Source organism: Rhinolophus sinicus, linkage group LG09 (assembly GCF_036562045.2).
Source record: "Rhinolophus sinicus isolate RSC01 linkage group LG09, ASM3656204v1, whole genome shotgun sequence".
Lineage (NCBI taxonomy): Eukaryota > Metazoa > Chordata > Mammalia > Chiroptera > Rhinolophidae > Rhinolophus > Rhinolophus sinicus.
In genome coordinates this window covers 95,877,940-95,898,467 of record NC_133758.1, presented here as the reverse complement: position 1 = coordinate 95,898,467, position 20,528 = coordinate 95,877,940, and the positions used below count along the sequence as shown (strand labels likewise).

General features: G+C 38.6%; 1 long non-coding RNA gene across 1 annotated transcript in view; it reads left to right on the top strand.

Annotated features, from left to right (window-relative positions):
* Positions 1-1,597: 1,597 nt before the first annotated feature.
* Positions 1,598-20,528, top strand: part of LOC141573207 (uncharacterized) — a 247,530-nt gene continuing 228,599 nt past the window's right edge. Inside the window, exon 1 of the long non-coding RNA XR_012498894.1 lies at positions 1,598-3,400. This is a non-coding gene — a long non-coding RNA (uncharacterized LOC141573207). The remainder of the gene's footprint in view (positions 3,401-20,528) is intronic.

Here is a 20,528-nt window from a genome sequence, read left to right as displayed (position 1 = left end):
GTAATTTTCCCATAGAAAGATCTATAATAATCCATTAACAATTTTTATTTGATATCATTTTTAATTTATAGTCTGCCTAATATTTTAGATGTGTCAGTTCTAAAAGCAGTAGATTCAGTACTCAGCAATGTAGCTATATCTGGTTGGTCATAATCCTTGCAGCCCCTCTTGGACCTGTATCCACAGATTTCTCAGACATCAGATGTGATTCCTTTCACCCTACCAGAGGCAGGCATGGTATTTCTTGAAATGCATGCTGTAAAATATTGGTCCTTTTAAGATGTTCCTGGGTCAATAATTTTATACTTTTATGTAACTTGGGCAGATCTACATGCTATCCAAAGCCCTAAAATGTTCTTCCCAATTCAAATGGTTATATCAAAGGCTCTGAAAAGCTGTATAATAAATCAGTTTAACTTTGTTTAACTCCCCAAACTTAGTTAACCACAGAAACTTTTGTCATAAACACTTAATAGCTTGAAGGTAACGTTCCCTAGGAAGGTGGTTTGAAAATGTTAGTAAGAGAGAAAAGGTGAAGTATCTTTAATTAGGGAACATATAAATTCTAGGAAAAAACAAGTGGATTTGGAACACGAAGATTTTTTAAATATTTTAGCTTCTCATTCCAATGGAAAGTTCAGTTTTTGGAAGAAAAAGGAGAATGAAAAAGTAATAGCTGATTATATAGCAGATATTAGAGTTGAATTTGACCCTGAGTAGCACAATAATTAACTCAATGAGGGATAATAGAGTATGTCTTACAAGAAGTGAGAAAGACACTCGCCAAGGATCTTGCTGATCTGATAAAAAAAAAAAAGCAACTAGAAATGCAAAAGGGAAGAGAGAAGTGTACAGTTTAGTTTTTAAAGTGTGTGCCAGACACTGACCCATATATAATGGCAGGTAGTATGTCTGATCTAGGAAGCATTGCAGCAGATACTGAGAATGTACTTCACAAGAAAAAAAAAAAAAAATAGATTAAAAATTATACTTACTCATGTCTACCAATAAACAGGCTATCGTAAATGTATGAAGTGTGATAATTAAGTTGATAAACGTGACCTTTTACATATTATCGAGTGGAATAAAACAATAGAACTGTTGGAAACCTCCAAGACCACCCTTCTGTGATTCACTAGGAGGGCTCGTATAACTCAGCCTATAATCATACAGCTAAGATTTATTATAGCTTAAGGATGTAGAACAAGATCCAAGGGAAAGGTGCATGGGGCAAAGTCTGAGGGAACCCAGGCACGAGCTTCCACGCTTCTCCCTGTGGAGTCTCGAAGGACACACTAATTCCCCCCAGCAATGAGTTGTGACATGTGTGAAATGTGAGCCAGGGAAACTCATTTAAGACTGCCTACTATGATTTTTATTGGGGGCACATCCTGTAGGAGGCATCCTCAGCCTGGCACATACCAAAGTTCTGGATTCTCAGAAGGAAAGCATGTGTTCTGCATAAACCATATGCTTTGTACCAACAGTTTAAGCATAGTGACTACTTTTATCAGTTTGGGGAATGTAGTTCCCAAAATCTTAAATTCTCAGATACGTAAGAACAAGGGCCAACCTTGTAAGCAAACCTTTCAAAGGACAGCAGTCATACCTGCTATGTTAACACTTTTCTGTACAACTAGAGAGGGTGCCAAATAAAAATGTATACACATTTTAAGAAAGGAAAACTATTAAAATTGTAATAATATATACCGATAACAAAAGATGAATACAAGTCATGTATATATATTTTTTTGGCACCCCCGGTATATACCTTGATCTAAAATGGCTAATAGAAAGTGATGAGTTGCATCGAAGGTCAATAAGATTTATCCCTGTGTAGAAGCCTCTACATAGAGGCAGAGGGAATGTAGATGTAGGTAAAAGGGGACAAAGATCAAGTGATATTGACATGGATATGTATCTCAATCCAAGAAGCTGGAAGAACAGATTTTTGTGTCCAAAGATTCCCATAGTAAACCGTTATGTAACACTTGCCACAACAACTTTTTGAGGTATAGGTTCTGTTAACTAGTTTATAGATGGAAAAACGCAGGTATACAGTGATTGAGTCCGTTACACACAGTTTCACAACTGATAAGTGATCAGGCTGAAATCTCAAGCCAGGTGGTCTGAGTTTATACCGGGTTTTCAACCGCAGTGCTATTGACGTTTTGGGCGGCATGAGTCTTTGCTATGAGAGCTGTCCTGTGCATTCCAGTGTGTTTAGCAGCACCCCTGGACTCTGTCTGCTAGATAATGCCAGAAGCGCGACCCCCCATCCTCAGCTTTGACAACCAAATAGTGTGTCTCCAGACGTTGTCAAATGAGCTGGTCTGGGGGCACAATTGCCACTAGTTGAGAACCACTAACCTAAGCTCTCAGTCACAAAAACAAGCTCAAGTAGGGACTGAAGCCTTCTGGCTGTCGGTCTTTATAAGAAAACACCTGACAAATGTGTGGCTTGCGTTGTAGGGAGAATGTAAACAAAATGCCTAACTCTGCCTTGAGAGTGGGGGCAGGCTGAGACAGCAAAACCAAGTATTTTACCTTGCCTTTATTTAAGGAAGCATCCCATAGTTGAGGAAGGAGGTGTAGGGAAGGACTTCGCAACCCACGATAAAGAGAAAAAGAGGATTTTTCTTGGAATGTGAGATGGGTGATTAAGAAAATTGCTGTTTTATGACCAGGCTATTAACCTCGGTAACATTCATACTTGTGGGATGTTTTTCTTTCAAATAACTGCTGTCCTTTATATTTTGTTAGGAGATTTATTAAATATTTGAACACCTGAAAATTCCCTTGCAGTCTTTGCAAGGAAACACTTTTCCTAAAATGCTCTTGTTTCTGAGTTTTCCTTTGACAGGTGGTCCACCCACGGTGATGCCCAGGTGCCTCGCCTTCTGCACTGACTTTGCCTTTGGGGATGAACCTCATTCAACAATTAGGGCTTTTACCTTTGCTGTCTCTTCTACTTTGTTCCCTCTGGTTGTTTTTCTGGTTATGGGTCAAATCTGGCTGTGGTTTTGATGAGGGCACAGCTGCTTTATAACTCCATTGGTGGAAGCTGATTTTTGTGGTCTGACTTTCTGATGCTCTGTCAAGCAGCCATTTGTCTTTGTGGGTCTTGAGGATTCTTAGGATCTGCTGGCATTTGAGACACAGGTTTAGTCAGGCCAGTACTAGGTCTTACCTGTGGGATTAAGGAGGCGTTCATGTTGCGGCCTACACCAGTAGTGGTGCTGCTTCTGCCAGAGGGAGTATCGGCCATGTTGTTTGTCTCATTTACATAGTAATACAAGCAAAAAACAAAAACAAAACGTACAAAAGTTTTTGTGCCTGCTGGAAATGAAGTGGGTCCTGTGTCTGCTGTTTCTCCTTCCAAAGCTGCTACAACAAATTGGTGAGTTTTGTTCTTTATTTTTGATTCATGGATGAAGTCGTAAAAGTGAGCCTGCTACTTCTGTGTGTGTGTGTGTGTGTGTGTGTGTGTGTGTGTGTGTAACTAGAAGAAAAAAAATCTTGTAAAAGAAAAGTAATTAGCCTTTTCCAAATGGTCTGTTTTAATTGTAATACAGCATTTGCAGTTGGCATTCACCTACTTTATTGTCTCTCAACTTCTGGAAATTAATTGGGGATAAGCACTTTTTTATTTATATGCCCTACTGGGGATGTCTAATTCAAAATTACATATTTACCACCAAATAGGAGAGGATGCATACAAAAATTTAAGAAAACGTTGAAATTAGTTTCATATGGCTTCAGAGTAAGAGATGAAACTTCAACATTTTTCTGGTTTTTGTAACAAATCAATGAGTATGTGTCACATGGGAGACCCTGCTCGCTCCGCCATTTGTCACACGGGGCAGCCTGCGGGGCCTCTAGTCCCGCTCCCCACATAAGAACGCAGGATATGGTGAGGCCAAAAAGGAACACCCACGGAGCCATAGGTAGGGGAGTCATACCACTATAGTCTCACTGGAGGCTGGAGTCACACGACAAGCGACCTACTGTCCACTTTTCTGCCAACCAACCAACTGACTCGACTCACTGGACCCACTCACCAACCAGTGCAGCCGCAGCAGTTATATCGGGCTAATTGGCTCACTGGTTACAGCTGATGGTTAGTTAGCCACAGTGGACGGCCATCTACTCCCCGAGCCAGCACCTTTCCACGTGAGGCTGAGAGCCTGGAAACTACTCTCTGGGACTCTGTCCCCACAGTATGTATGTATGGAGCAGTGGAACAGCAGATTGAATGCGGGAGGTTACTTCTGGTTTGGCAGGAGCTCCATGACTTCCTATGCGACCAGAAGGACGCTGACTAGCCTGATTTTCTTTCTCATTTCTTTAAAAACAAACAAAACCCCACAATGAACCAGATAAATAGGTGAAAAAAAGCTTTCTCTTAAAAACAAACAAAACAAAATACACGTGCATATATAAGGAATTAGGAAGAAACCCAGCACCAAACTCCTCCCGAGTCCCCTGGCTTGCTCAAGAGTCAGATCAACATTTTTTTATCACATGAATATGAAGTCTTTTATAAATGTGTTTGTTGATAGATGTGTATACTACTACTTATCTCCATAGGTAATTAATAAATTAGGTTTATAAAGTGTCTTTAATGGAGCTCCTATTTTGATTGCATAGGTAGACTGAATAGGATTTGTAAATTTAAAATTAAAGAACCAAATAATTTTCAAAGAGAAAGTAAAAGCCCAGTGGGAAAAATTTGCTAGCTCTTTCAGGAAACTCAAATACTTGCTGATGGAGGTGGGTAGGAAAAGTTAGCCATTCTTTAAATTAATGGCCTTGATTGCTAGGCTACAAGAAACAGGTATACATGTGTTATTAATTAACAAGAAGAAAAATGCTAGACCTTGTAGGTATGTAATTAGGTATGTAAATGTAGAAAATATTCAGATAATATTACTGAACAAAATGAAGATTTGAACAAATTAGATAATTTCAATAATTTTGGTTTCAAATAACTAGATACCTTTGCCCTAGGGTGAAAAGTAATATTACTCTAACGTTTCTAATTCATACAAAACTTGGATATATTTTCCCATGGAAAGCCTCATTTGAACGCCATAAATTTCCTACACTGGTTTAATGGATCAAATAAGTTTTCTTTATCTCCACACAACATTTAAGATGATGAAATGTAAAATTGTGTTTGACTAAATTTGTGATTTTTCAACTGGGGGTGAGTTTACCCCTCATGGAACATTTGGAAATATCTGGACATCTGATTGTCAGGACTGGAGAAGTTGCTACTTGCATCTTACTGAGTAGAGGCCAGGGATTCTGCTAAACATTCTGCAGCACCCCACAGAATTGTCTAGTCCAAAATGTTGATAGCACTGAGGTTGCAGAACCCTGAACTAAATAAAATTATTATGGCTTTATACAAAAGGATTTATTTCTCTGCTGCTACAAACCATAAGACAATGCTAGGTAGATAACTATTGCATTTACAGTACCTATGTAAAAGAAACAGTGTCATTGTTTTAGAAATTCATCTACGAGTATGTTGTTGCATATATGAGGAACTCATCCTTTTTTATTGTTAATGATATTCCATAGTTTGGATATACCCAATTATTTTATCTACTCACCAGATGAAGGGCATTTGGGTTATTTCAAGATTTTGGTAATGGTGACTATTAACTCTGTTGTATAAGAAAGCCTTTGACTGGCCTCTATCCCTGGTTCCTGGGAGGTGGACTAAATCCATGGGCTTTCCTGAGTAATAGGAGTGTCTTTGCTATTGATGAGACCCTTAGGTCACCTGAGTTGACTTGGGATGGGAGCTGGTCAGCACAGAGTTGAACAATGTGATGAAAGTTTTGGGAGACTTGGAGCCAGCTGACCTCTGGGGACAAGAGGGGGACTGGAGGTTGAGTTCAATCACATGGCCAATGATTCAATTCATTCTGTCTCTCTAATGAAACCCCCATAAGAACTCTGGACATCAAAGCTCGGTAGAGCTTCCTGGTTGGAGAACACGTTGCTGTACAAGTAGCGTGACTCACTCTGACTCCCTGGGAAGAGGGCATGGAAGCTCTGCATTGTGGAACCTCCCAGCCCTCACCTGTGTGTCTCTTCAATTGACTGGTCCTGATTTTACATTCTTTATAGTAAAACCGTAATCATAATTATAATGCTTTTCTGAATTCTGTATGTAGTTTTAGTGAATTATCAAACCTGAGGATGTTGTGGGAACCCCTGGATTTGTAGCCAATTAGTCAAATATACAGGTGACCTGGGGACCCCAGGTGTGGCTGGTACCAGGAGTAGGGCAGTCTTGTTGAAAACTGTGCCTTTAACCCTGTGGAACGTAATGTTAACTTCGAATGGTTAATGTCAAAATCATATTGTGCAGTACACCAGTTGGTGTCAGAATAAGCATTCATGCACAAGTCTATGGACATATGGTTTCATTCTCTTCCCTTGGGTAAATTTCTAGGAGAGAGATTGCTAGGTTATATGATAAGTATATGCTTAATTTTATTTGAAACTGCCAAACTACTTTCCAAAGCGGCTGTAGCATTTTAAGTTCCCACTAACAATTTATGACAGTTTCAGTTGCTCTGCTTCTTTGGCAGCACTTGGTATTATAAGGCTTTGTTGTTGTTGTAAATGTTTAGCCATTCTAATGGGTATATGGTTGTCTCTTACTGTGGCTTTACTTTCCATTTTTCTGATGACTGATGTGCTTTGCATTTTTCATATGCTTATTTGCCATCCTGTCTATTCTTTGGCTAAGTATATACTCATAGATTGCTCATTTCTTTTTCAGTTGTTTGTTTTCATATTAATCAGTTCTGAGAGTTCTGTATATATTCTGAAAACAAGTTCATCTTTTTTAATCAGATGTGTGTTTTGTATAGAGTTTCTTTTCTTGCAGTTTGTGGCTTACCTTTTAATTTCCTTAACAGTATTTTTCAAAGAACAGGAGTTTTAAATTTTGATGAAATATAATTTATCAATTTTTCCTTTTGGATTCTTCTATCTTGTCTAAGAAAACTTTACTCAACTCAATACCACAGATATTTTCTATGTCTTGTGTATAAAGCATTCAGAAGTTTTCTTACCTTTAGTTCTGCAATCCGTCTCAAATTATACTCACATATGGTGGGAAGCATGAGTTGAAGTTCCTGGTCCCCACTGAATTACCTGGCGTCTTTGTTGAGTATCAGTGGACCATACAGGTGTGGTTCTATTTCTGGATTTTTGTTCTAAGGATCGATATATTTATCCTTTTGCCACTACCATACTTTATAGCTCTATTGTACGTCTCAAAATTCGCTTGTGTGAATCCTCTAACTTGGTATTGATTTTTCAACATAGTTGTATCTATTTGGGCTCCTTTGCTTCTCTATATAAATTTTAGAATTGGCTTGTCTACAAAGCAAATACAAACAAACACAAAACCCTCATAGGGCTTTGATTGGAATTGCGTTTAATCGATAGCTCCATTCAGTGAGAACTGACATCTTAATATTGAACCTTCTGATCCATGAATATGGTATGATCCTCTCCTCAGTGTTTCATAATTTCGGATAAATCTTTTATATATTTTGTTAGATTTAATCAGTGTTTCATGTCTTTTTGATACTATTGCAAATGGCACTATATTTTAATTTCAACTTCCAATTGTTCATTGCTAACATATAGAAATACAATGTTTTATATTGACCTTATATTCTACAACCTTGCTAAACTCACTTAAAGATTCCTTGGGATTTTTTGCATAAACAATCATATCGTCTTAAGAAAGAGTTTTAAATTTTCATTTTCAATCCGTATGCTTTCCCCCCACCACAACCAGCCCCACCGCTCTCTTGCTTTATTTCCCTGGTTAGGAACTCCAGTATATTGCTGAATAGGAATGATGAGAGTGCATATCCTTGCCTTGTTTTTTCACTATTAACTTTGGGGATTAGCTGTAGGCTTTTTGTAGATTCTCTTAGTCAGACTGAGGGAGTTCCCTTTTATTGCTATTTGCTGACAGCTTTGATCACAAATAGATGTTGAAGGTTTTCAAATACTTCTCTGTATCATTTCAGTGATCGTACGGTTATTGATTTTTAGTCTGTTAATATGGTGAATTGCATTAATGATTTTCTAATTAATTGCATTAATGATTTTCTCCTGGGATTAATCCCAATTGGTCATGATTTGTTGTCCTTTTTATATATTACTGGATTTGAACCACTATTATTAAAATTTTTATGGCTGTGATCATAAAGAATATTAGTCATTGGTTATCTTATTATGTCTGGGTTTGGTAACAGGGTAACAGTTTCATAAAGTGTCCTCTTTTTCTATATTCTGCAAGAATGTGTGTAAATGGGTATTATTTCTTCCTTATTGTTAGAATTTGCCTGTGAGGCCATGGGGTCCTGGAGTGTTCTTTGGTGGAAAGTTTTGAACTATGTCATTTTGAACAGTGTTATTCATAGATATAGAACTATTCAGGTTATTTTTTGCTTCTTGGAAAAGCTTTGGTAGTTGAGGTCTTTTAAGGAATTTGTGCATTTCATCTAAGTCAGGTTTCTCAACCAAAGTGACATTTGGGCAGGATAAGTATTTGTTGTGGGAGATGTCTTGTGCATGACAGGATGTGTAGCTGTAGCCCAGGCCTCTACTCCATAGATGCTAGGAGCAAACTCCTCAGTTGTGACAAGCAACAACATTTCCCAATATTTTTGCCGGATGTCTTCTGTTGGTTCAGAATCACTGATTTAAGTTATCAAATTCATTGGCAGAGTTTCTCATAACATTCTCCACCTATTTTTTAGTTTCTGCAAGATTTGTAGGAATTTCCCCCTTTTATTCCTGCTGTTGGTAATTTGTATTTTGTTCTCCTCTCCCTCCTCTACCTCCTCTCTGTTTCTCTCATCAGATCGTCTAGAGTTGAATCAGTCTGGTTAATTTTTACAAAGGACTACTTTGGTTTTCATTGATTTTCTCTGTTGTTTCTCTGTTTTCAGTTTTATTGATTTCTTCTCTTTGCTACTTCCGTCCTTCTGCTTGATTTAAGTTTATTTTTTTTCTTTTCTATTTTCTTAAAGTGAAAGCTTAGATTATTAATTTGAAACCTTTGCTGTTTCCTAGTATAATAATTTAATACTATAAATTTTCTGCTATGTTTTAGTTGCATTCTACAAATTTGTAATTATTTTTTTATTCATTTTTATTCAGTTCAAAAGATATGTCGTTTCTATTTGACTTTGTGTTTACCCATGGGTTATTTAGAAGTGTGGTTAATTTCTAAACATTTTGGGATTTTTCCATATATCTGCTATTGATTTCTAGTTTAATTCCGTTTTGGTTAGAGAAGATACTTATATATATATATAATGCTTTTTAAAATTTATTGAGGTTTGTTTTGTGGCCCAGAATAGGATCTATGTTGGTGAATCTTTCATGTTTACTTGGAAGAATGTATGTTGTATTACTAGGAGGAGTGTTCAATGATTGCTAGTTAGATCAAGGTGATTGGTTGTATCGAGGCCTATCCTTTACCAATTTTATTTTTCTGCTTTGTCTTATAATAACTGAGAGAGAAATGTTGAAATCTCCAATGACAATTGTGATTCTGTTTCCTTTTAGTTCTATCAGGTTTTACTTCATGTTTTTGAAGCTTTGTTTATACATTTAAGATTTTTATGTCTATGTAATGAATTGACACATTTATCATTGCCTGATGTTCCTCTTTGTCCCTGCCAGTAGTCTTTGTTCAGATGTCCAGTTTGTCTGATATTAGTAAAGGCCTGAAAAAAACATACTGCCTGTTGGATTTAAGCTCCTGACCCTGTTTTAAGAGGTTTCTTTTTGACAAAATGTAGTTGACTGTTTTTGTTGTTGTTAGTTTGTTTTTAATCTCAGTCTTTTAATTTGCGTATTTAAATCATTTATATTTACTTTAATTAGTATTATGGTTGAATTTAAATTTACCATTTTGCTAGTTGTTTTCTATTTTTCTCATTTGTCTTTTATTCCCTTTCTCCTCTTCTTTCGGATTGAGTGTTTCTTATGATTCCATTTTGTGTTCTCTAGTGGCATTTAGCTTTACCTCTTTTAAAAACTTCATGGCTCCTCTAAGGTTTAAAATATACAGCTTTAACTTATCGCAGCTGCCTTAAAATAATATTATATACTGCTTTATGGTGTAAGAATTGTACAATATATTTCTACTTTTTCCTCTATTGTTTTATTGTTATTATGCACTTTATTTTTATATATATTATAAGCCCTACAGTAAACTGCTTATTTTTTTTATGTTAGTCAAATATCTCTTAAAGTAATTAAACACAAGAAAAAGTATCTTTTATATTTATTCATTTTTACCGTTTAGAACGCTTTTCATTTCTTTGTGCAAATCCAAGTTTCCATCTGGGAATACTACTCCTGCTTGAAAATATTAAATGTAGCCTTCTTTGTAGTACACGTCTGCTGCCATTGAGTTCTCTCAGTTCTACAAAAGTCTTCATTCCACCTTCATTTTTGAACATTGTTTTCACTGTGCATAGAATTCTGGGTTGAATGTTTTTTCCCCCCTAGTACTTTAAATATGCTAGTCTATGACTATAAAAAGACTAGTGGTTGTCAGGGATTTGGGAGGAGGGGAGAGAGGGATGATTAAGAGAAGCAAAGAGGATCTTTTTGGGTGGAGAAACTATTCTTTATCAAATAAATAGTAGATACATGTCATTTGATATGTGTCAAAACCCATACAACTATACAATATGAAGAGTAAACCTTACTTTAAATGGACTGTAGTTAATAATGTAATTATTAATACATTCTTTTTAATGGGGTAGGTATATGGACCTCTATGTACTATCTCTCAATCTGCAAATTAAAAATTACTAACAAAAATAAAATCTATTAATGATTTTAAAGATTATGTCACTCGATTGTCGGTCTTGCATGGTTTCCTATGGGAAGTCACGTAATTCTTTTCTTTGTTTCTTTATAGACATTGTATCTTTTGTTTCTCTAGCTGCCTTCTTTTATCTTTCCTTTACAGCAACTTGACTATGATGTGTCTAGGTTTGTGTGTATGTGTTTTGATCTTCTTGGAATGGTTATCTGAGCTTCCTGGATTTATGGTTTTATGTATTTCCCTTTCATAAAATTATCTTCATATTTGTCTTATTTCTTGGTCTCTTACTTTTTCTGTGACTCCACTTACCCATATGTTATCATAATTGATGGTGTCGTATATTCCTGGAATTTGTTTCCATTCTTTTTTCTCTTTGTGTTTAATTCAGGAGAGAGGATTTGATTGATTGATCCAACTAATATCCAGTTTAGGGCACTTCCGTTGGGTGGAGATTTCAGGACAGACCACCTCAGAAGTCAGTCTTGGATTAGAAGCCATTCTTTGTCCAGTGATCTACGGCAGTGCTGTACGGTATGGTGCATGGATGCCTACAGCTCATTCTCTCAGCAGGGTTATCAGAGGCAAGGAAATTTCTGATAGAGAGATGTCATAGGCATGGCCAGCACCCCAGGAGCACCACTCTCCTGTGTAATACAGGTTACCGGGGATGGCACAGTAGGAAATACAAAATCATCCTTTAGGAGAGGGAAATCGAGATAATTTTCATACTCCTATCCTAAACCACAGAAATATTGTACAGATGCTCATCCCCTGGATGTCTGTATGAGTTTGTAGAAGACAGTTACTTCCATTTTACCTAGAGTTTATATGCGGCAGAATTAGGAGAGTTACCTTTGAGGAGGCAGAGGAAAGCTTAAATGATATCTACAATCATGTAGTTAATAATATACTGAGGATTAGACACCAGCTCTGGGTTCCTATTAGAGCAGTATCACTCATCTCACCAAAACTACACTTGTCTGAAGTTGGTACATAGAAAACAGTTTTTAAGGAATTCACTAATTCTCCCCCTCTGCCGAAGGGTAATTGTGAGGAAATGTCCTCTATTCCTAGCTGTGGTGAGACTGGTCCCGTCCTGACTGCTGAGCCTACTTGTAATCGATTTGCACTTATTACACAGAGGGAGGCAGTATGCAGGGAGGGAAAGACACAAGGAAAAGGGCATTGGAATGAGACTCTCATGGCTAAAGGAGGTCGGTGACCCACCGGCTCTGTGACCCTGGGCAATTGCAAAATAGTTCCTGGGCAGTAGCCGGCTTGAGCCCCAGCCGTGCTCATTCTCAAATTCAGATGCTTTCAGGCACATATAACTGATGTATGGAGAGGCTCTACCGGTAAGAACATTCTGGAAGACAATGTGTCCTAAGGGAAGTGAGAGGGAGTCTGGGTTAGAAGCTTGGTCAAATAACATTGCCCAACTGTTCAGACAGGAATAACAATACTGAGAGAAGCATTTCAAAGGGAGGTCGTTCCAAAATCTCTGCAAGACTTTGGAGTCACAGGGTAGTTATTTGGGACCCATGTAACCAAGAGTGTGGCTCAGAGATAGAGCCGATATGAATTCGCCTCTCTCAGCAGAACAGCTTTGGTGCACTTGGGGCTCTAAAGAACAGAACACCTTTTGGGCAGCTGTGAACCACTGAAGCACAGCTCTGATGGACCCAAGGCCCAGCCAAACTCCGCCTAGCCTATCCTCTCTGCATTCCTTTGGGAGTTATTGTCCTAAGTCATTTGTTTTTCTTGTGAGACTTTTCACGTGTTAGGACTTAGGCTCTCTAGATGATGTCCACACATTCTTTTGAAGAGCCATTTATATGGCTTGAATTACTGCTGAGCTTAAAGATAACTCTAGGGGATTTTCTTATGTGGATTCAACAGATTCCAATAGTAAGTGGTAAAGAAATGAATGATTCTGTTATTTCAGTCCATCTGCTAGCTGGTGCTTAGAGCCACTCTCTTGTCTTGGTGCTATGAAGAGGGCAGTGACAGGGTCTTCACTTTATGGAGTCATGTAATTATTTCTATTGAGCTGTAGTCAAGGAGATAAATTTACCAAGAACCAGTTTACAACTTATACAAAAAGATCCAGGTACTTGTACATTACATCCTCTAACTCTGTGCTTCAGAGTAGCCCTTCCAAGCATGATTCATAGGACTGCTCTTTACTGAGGGTTAATGGCTGGCTTTTCCAGAATAATAATAATCCTAGCTAACATTTAAACAATGCTTGATGCTTGAAGTGCTTTGCATATTTTGCCTCATGTAATCCTTGAACCCCCCCCCCCCCATGAAGTCAGCATTATTATCATCACCACCTGCATTCTGGAGCTGCAGGGGCTCCTTAGGGTAAGGTACATACTCTGTGCCAGGTCACACAGCTAAGACGTGGTGGAGCTTGAATTCCAAGTTGCTCCATCACTGTGCCATCTTGCCTCTTAACAGTGAGCAAAGGGCTCCTGGGTGCAAAGCCAAGCTTGAAAGCGAAGAGACTGGATTACGAATCACAGTGGAGACGAGTAGCCAGGACACGGAAACCCATGACTCATGCAGTATGAGCATAGGACATTGCCTGGTTCATGGATCATGGAGCCCTGAAAATATAACACCATGAAGAGGATAACTCCTTGAAAACTGGGCTGGACATAGGAAATGTAAGACATTAGTCATGCTGTATATCCATGGAGGGAGCTATTTCTATGGTGTGACATGTGTGGGTGCAGACCATTTCCTTTGAATGATGAATTCTTCCTCCCCTCCAGTGATTTGGAATACAGGTGACTTCCAATATTTACCAGGGATAGAACTATTGTTCCATACCCATAAGGATCATACATTCAGAATGACAATTTAAGGAAGAAATAAGATTTTCAAAGTTGTTTTTATCTCAATGTTGCTTTTACTATCATAGCAGAAGGCCTACATACGTTAGTCATAGGTTCCTAGCACCTCCTCTCAGGACAGAGGGCTGAAGAATGTTAGGCCTCAAGAAAAGAGCCTACTCTGTCTGTCACTTATTTAGATGGTCCTCAAGTCCTGTTTCTACTTTGTGTCTCAAGGTGAAGGCTATAATGAAAGGATCAGGTCAAAAATGAATCCAGCCAGCATCCCGAGAGCACAGGTGCCAGGAACTGGGGTGCCAGCACCAAGAGACAGCCCCTCAGTGTGGAGCTCAGGGGTTTGCAATGTAGACATAGAGCTGTGGCAATGAGGACCTCAGCGGCCATCGTGGTCTCGTCTACAGGCATTAATCAGCACAGCACAGTGAGCCAGAGCAGGCAAGGAAGAAAAGGTTGAAAGCTAAAGGGTAGCCAAGAAGACCAGACCAAGGAGCACATGAGCTGCCGCCTACGATAATTCAGGGGGAATTCAAGACATATGAGGATGTCCCACAAGGGTGAGTGGAGCCAGAGAACCAGTCACAAGTGGTTCTGCTGCCACCCAGTACTAACCTGTAGGCTATGCTGGCCAAGCTCAGTGTGCAGTGGGGTTTTGTGGCTATTCCCTTGAAATGTCGCCCTTTGGGTCTCTGACTTAAAATTCATGAGTCACCAGGGGCACATGAGAGATGCTTTGAACTATGACAAACAAATCAGTGCTATTGTGAGGCAAGCTCGCAACCTCCTAAGGCCTTTCTAATAAAAAACGTTCAGACTTAAGAAAAGATAACCCTCAGACAATAAATTACAAAATTACAATGGAGAGACAGTCATACTGTTCAGCTAGTCGTTGTAGAGGTTGGTTTCTAAAAGACACGCTCTTTCGATCCATACACAGTGTGGAATGGTTGAGCATGTGAGATGGCTGGGAAACAGAGCCCAACATTCCCTTGGAAAAGTCTTTCATCGACAGGTGTTATTTCTTCCTCTCTTCAGGACATCGAAAGGTTAAAGGAGCATGAAATGTTCCCTAATGCAGCTTAGCTGCTAATCATACACAAAGCTATGAAATTGTGATGGAGCTGTGAACAAACGCCCTTTGGCACCTGTTTTTGCCATCTTGGTTTCTTTTCTTCTCACAGCATTTTCACTTCTAAATTTAATTTGTGACTTGCCCCTTCCTCCCAGCTGTTCAGCCCTGGAGAGACACACACACACACACACACACACACACACACACTCCCCAGTTGTGATTTGCATGGCTCACCACTGGGTAGGGATTGAGCCAAGAGCTCAATCACATGCAGACCTTGAGGCCCAGCACTCCTGCTGCCTTCTCCGGCCCACTATGCACTGGTAACTTGAGATTGGGGCTCCTGTATGGAGTCTGCAAAGTTCAAAAACTGTCAGCAAGGCTACCCCATTCAAGCAGGGCTTTCTAGGGGTTTAAAGGGGCTTTGGGTCAGAGTGGCCCGTGTAGAACTTTATGATATGAAAAATGACTTTGGTTGGAGTAGCCCTTGTGACATTCTCACCCTGCTGCTAAGTCAAGCTGCCATTTTGTTATGGTTTCTGGGGAATACGGGCAGATCTTGGGCGCCAGCAGCGGACACACACCTACCCAATTAGGAGTCTGGACAATTAGAACGTTTGATTTTGATTCTGTGCTTTCACCCAGTGTCAAGGAGACGTGAATGACCAGAGCACTTTCTCTTTTGGGCTCCAGACAGTGTGAATTTAACACAATCTTCATGCCTGCTATTTTTCCAGAGAGTACCTGTAGGTGAGGGGACAGAATGATATGAATTTGAAACTCTCATCAGATGAGTGGCACACTGTCTACAGGGACCGTGTTTTTTCTAGATCTGCTTGCTTCTGAAGCCATCACTGTAAAGCTATTGTTTGTTACTTCTGTAACATACCCAATAATGAAGGATGTTGCCAATAACACGGTACATTAAAGAGGCCACAAATTTATCTCCAAGACAGAAATAATATTTGAATACAAAGGCTGCCTTTTAAATAAAAAACATGGTCCTCTAAGGGACCTAGTAAGTCCAGATGTAATCCAAAATACATAAGATAATTCTCTTTGTGATGGAAAGGACATCTCATAGTGGGGCAGCAGAGGCAGAAGATGGCAATTTAATAACGGATGTTGTGAAAAGGGTGAGCTTATTTATACCTTACCTGTATATCAAAATACATTAAAAATCCAATATTTAAAAAGAAACCCTAAACATCAGAAGAAAATATTAGGAGAATTCTATTTGTGTCCTTGAAGTGGGGGAAGGTCTTCCTAATGATGGTTTAAAATCCAAATACCATAAAATTAAAAATTAAGTACATAAGTATGTAAAGTACATAAATTAAGTACACAAATTAAAAATAACCTTTGCATGGCAAATTAGCATATCATAATAGCTTATCAAAAATCAAAAATCAAATGAGAAACAGAAAAATTGCAATGATCAAAGGCTAAACTCTAACTACATAAAGATCTAACAAAATCAATTTAAAAAAAGAAAAACTTTAAAGCATAAAGAACCATATGTTATACACATTCTGCATCTTGCCTTTCAGCTTAGTGATAGTTTCTTTATACTTTTCCACCATTGTGTTTCATTGTTTTGGGAAATCATAATTTTTTTACCCAGTCCCCTAATGATGGACACATGGGCTTGTTTTTTCCAATCTTTTGCTTTAAATCATTTTTTTCAAAATGAAGAATTGTAATGTTCAAAGCTTAGACGCTGAAGTCAGGTTGCCTGTGGGTTCAAAGTTTGGCTATTATCAATTTCAAGCTATATGACCTTGATCTTGGGCCTCTGTTTCCTCATCTGTGTAATTAATTTGAAGTTAATAGTATCAACAACATAAGGTTGTTGTGAGGATTCAGTGTGTTAATATGTAGGTAAAGGACTTAGAACAGTACTTGGCCCATGATAATTGCTATGGGCCAAACAATATGAATTTTACTGGCTTTATAAACTTCTGTGTTTATAACATTTAGGACCCATTGTAAGAGAGAGAGAACTTAAGAGGGAGATGCTGTTTCCTCAGGCAAAAGGTGGGATCCAGTGGTGAGGAAGGAACCCTCTTACTTGCCATTTCTTGCTTTTTAGTAAAGAGTCGCTTAGAAATGCAATATGACAGGCACCAGGCCTGAATGTCAGTAAATGTGGAGAGCAGCTCAGGAATCTGCCTTTTAATAAGCATTCCAGGGGACTCTGCTACAGCTGATCCCACGCAACATTTTGAGAAGGTACTGCTAATTGTCTTCTGGGTGGACCCTCGAATTATAAGCATAGTGACTTGGATAAACTGATTTGAAGATTCTTAAAAATGAACCCACTGTTTAACTGTAGCAGACATTATAAACGAGTCCAGGAAAGAAAGTGTAGACTTTACTGAGGCATTATTACTTTGTAACTGCCTTCAGGGTATGTTGCTTCTTTGCGTTTTGTTTGCATCTAATTTACTCATATATTGCAAGTCTTTGAGGTCAGTGAACTTGATTTCCAGTTTTGTCAATGTCCTCCAAGTCCAGTACATATTCTCTTAGCATGTTCTTGTTACTATTTTAGTGATGGTTAGAGCTACTAAAGAAAGAAGGAAGTTCTAATACTGCTTCAAGATTTATTGTTACCCTGTAAGATTGAGACTTGGTGGCATAAAAGAAAGACCACAGGCTTCATAATCAGTCAAATACCAACTCGATTACTAAACTGAGACATGTTGGGATCGTTACTAAATTTCCGTGAACTCAGCTCATTTATAAAATCAGGATGATAATGCTTAATGCCCACAATTATTCCAATGACTAGAGGTAATATAAAGAGGATGCCACAGAGCACGGGCTCAGTGAATGGTAGACATTATTCGATTAAGGCTGATTTTTCCAGGGGATTCTCTTCTATTGTCTAATGCCCTCTCCTGGACAGCCCAGGACCTGGATTAACCAAAGGTCAGCTCACTTGCCTTCAAACTAAAAGTCATGCAGTTTCCAGACGAAACATGTCAAGAAGACTCTGAAACCAAAGCCAGATAGTCCAACCAAGAAGAAAATCCAGGAGAGGGGCACTGGGATGGAAACCAGAGAAACCAAGTAAGAGTGGAAGGCAGAATGTAGAATTTTCCGAAGGATAATATCAATTATGATAATTACTTTCTGCTGTTATTTACATGTCCAGAATTTAGATACATTATCTCAGTTCATCTTCACTGAAATTCTTTAGGACATAGGAGCAAATATTTATGACCTTGGATTAGCCAACTATACCAATAACACAAGGAACCAAAGGAAAATAAAACAGATAAATTGGGCTTCATCAAAATTAGAAGTGTTTTGTTTCAAAGAACACTATCAAGAAAGTGAAAAGCTAACCCACAGGGAGAAAATATTTGCAACTCACATATCTGGTAAGAGACTTGTGTCCTGAATATAAAGAACCCTTACAACTCGCTAATAAAAACACTAAGTACTCAGTTAAAGAATGGGCAAAGGATCTGAACATTCATCTGAAGAAGATACACAAGCAGGCAATAGCACATGAAAAGATGCTTGATACCATTAGTCATCAGGGAGATGCAAATCAAAGCCACAATGAGATGCCATTTCATAGTCACTCGCATGGCTTTAATCAAGAATACAGACAACAAAGATGTGGAGAAATTAGAGCCCTCATACACTGCCGGTGGGAATGTAAAATGGTGCAGCCACTTTGGAAAACAGTTTGGCAGTTTCTCAAAATCTTAAGCATAGAGTTACCATATGACCCAACAATTCCATCCAAGAGAAATGAAAATGCACATCCACACAAAAACGTGTCCATGAGTGTTCATGGCAACACTATTCACAGGCCCCCCAAAGCTGGAAAAAACACAAATCAGCTGATGAATGGATAAACAAAATATGGCATATTCGTACAATGGAATATTGTTCAGCTATAATAAGGAATAAATATTGGGACATCCTACAAACCTTGAAAACATACTGAATGAAAGCAGTCACAAAGGCCGTAATGTATGATTCCATTTATATGAAAAGTCCCAAATAGGGAAACCTGTAGAGACAGACAGTCAATTAGTGGTTACCAGGGACTGGGGAAAGAAAGGGAGACGAAGAGTGACTGTTAATGGCATCGAGTTCCTTTTTGAGGTGATGAAAATGTTCTGGAATTAGGTAGTCGTGATGGTTGCACAACCTTGCAAATATACTAAAAAGCACTAAAGTATAATCTTTAAATGTGTGAACTGTACAGTATGTGGATTGTATCTCAATAAAACTGCTAATAAATAAGAATTCAAAAAAAATCTTATGAAGTAGGTATTCTATTTAATAGATCAAGGAGCTGAGGCTTTCTGGAGGCCAAGTGGGCGGTGATGAAGCCAGAATTCAAAAGCAGGCTGTCAGCTCCAAAACCTGGATTCTCGACCAAAATGTTCTAATGCTCTTAGGCTTTCCTGAGCTAGAGAGAGAGTCTGAAGTAACTTTTACAGAGACCTGTGGTTGTAGAGCTGCTGGAGAGGGAGCCATTTCTTACTGGTCAGGCCTCTCTTCCAAGACGGAGTGTTCCGACAGTGGTTCTGGTTTAGCACTTCGTGGAGGAGCGAGCTCAGGGTGCTGAAGTCATTCATTGGTTGCTAAGACTGTGATGAGACCGACTGATACATAACGCACAGAAGGCTCTGTTGTGTTGCTGAGAACATTCACTGGGGTACACTGAGTCCAGATGCCCTGAAACTTTGGTGTGTTTCAGCATCACCTGATAATCTTGTGGAAAATGCAAAAACATCCAACCCCCGCCCCCACCCCGGGTTATACTGAATTGAAAACTGGACATCACTTGCTGGTGAGTGTTGTCAGCTGTGTGGGAGCAGGGCAGAAAATCTGGTGGTAAATGACAGGGTTCTGCAAATAGGTGTTGCTAACTCAAGAGCTCCAGGGGAGGTTATTCCAGTTCCTGCCCTACGAGTGCTCTTCAGGGCAGTGGGCTGCTGTACGCAAGAAGCTGAACCCGGCTGTTGTCTGAGGCACTCAGGAGTTCTTCCTTCAAGTTGGGAACCACAGTAATTGCCCAAGGAGCACAGTTTTCATTTGGGGAGATTTAATCCATGCTTTGACTATGTTGATAAAAAAACAATTGTCTTTCTTGGAAAGCTACTCAACTAATCAAGCAAAATACTAAGTTTTGAGTAGAATCCATCCCATATCTTTTCACCAAAAAAACCCCATCATTTTATACTTTGATGATCACAATCCTGGATATGACATGACTCTGAGCCTAAGTATGTGTAGAGAGAGTCTTAAGCAATTTTACATAAATGGGATAACACAGTCAATACATGGTATCATGTAAACTTGCTCTCAGTATGTTCAGAACCCCCATGTTTTCGGGAGAAAATACTCCATTTTTAATGAAAGAAAAATACCTTGGGTTTGATTTTCTATAGTTTCATAACAGTCACCATTTTATTTCAAATGTACCAACAATCCTAGTCTTAAAGTATGTATCCCAAATCAACAGATTACAAAATTTTCATTGATGTTTGTCATTACTCTTTTTTCCCTTTGTGTATTGTAAAAGCTAATAAAAAATACATTAAAATAGTTCATTTCTACCATAAATTTTTAGCCGTACAGGAAATATTACGGTTGTCAAAAAATTTTATGAGTTATTGCTAGATGCACAAATGCATACAGGTCCTTAGAAATAAGGATTGTGATG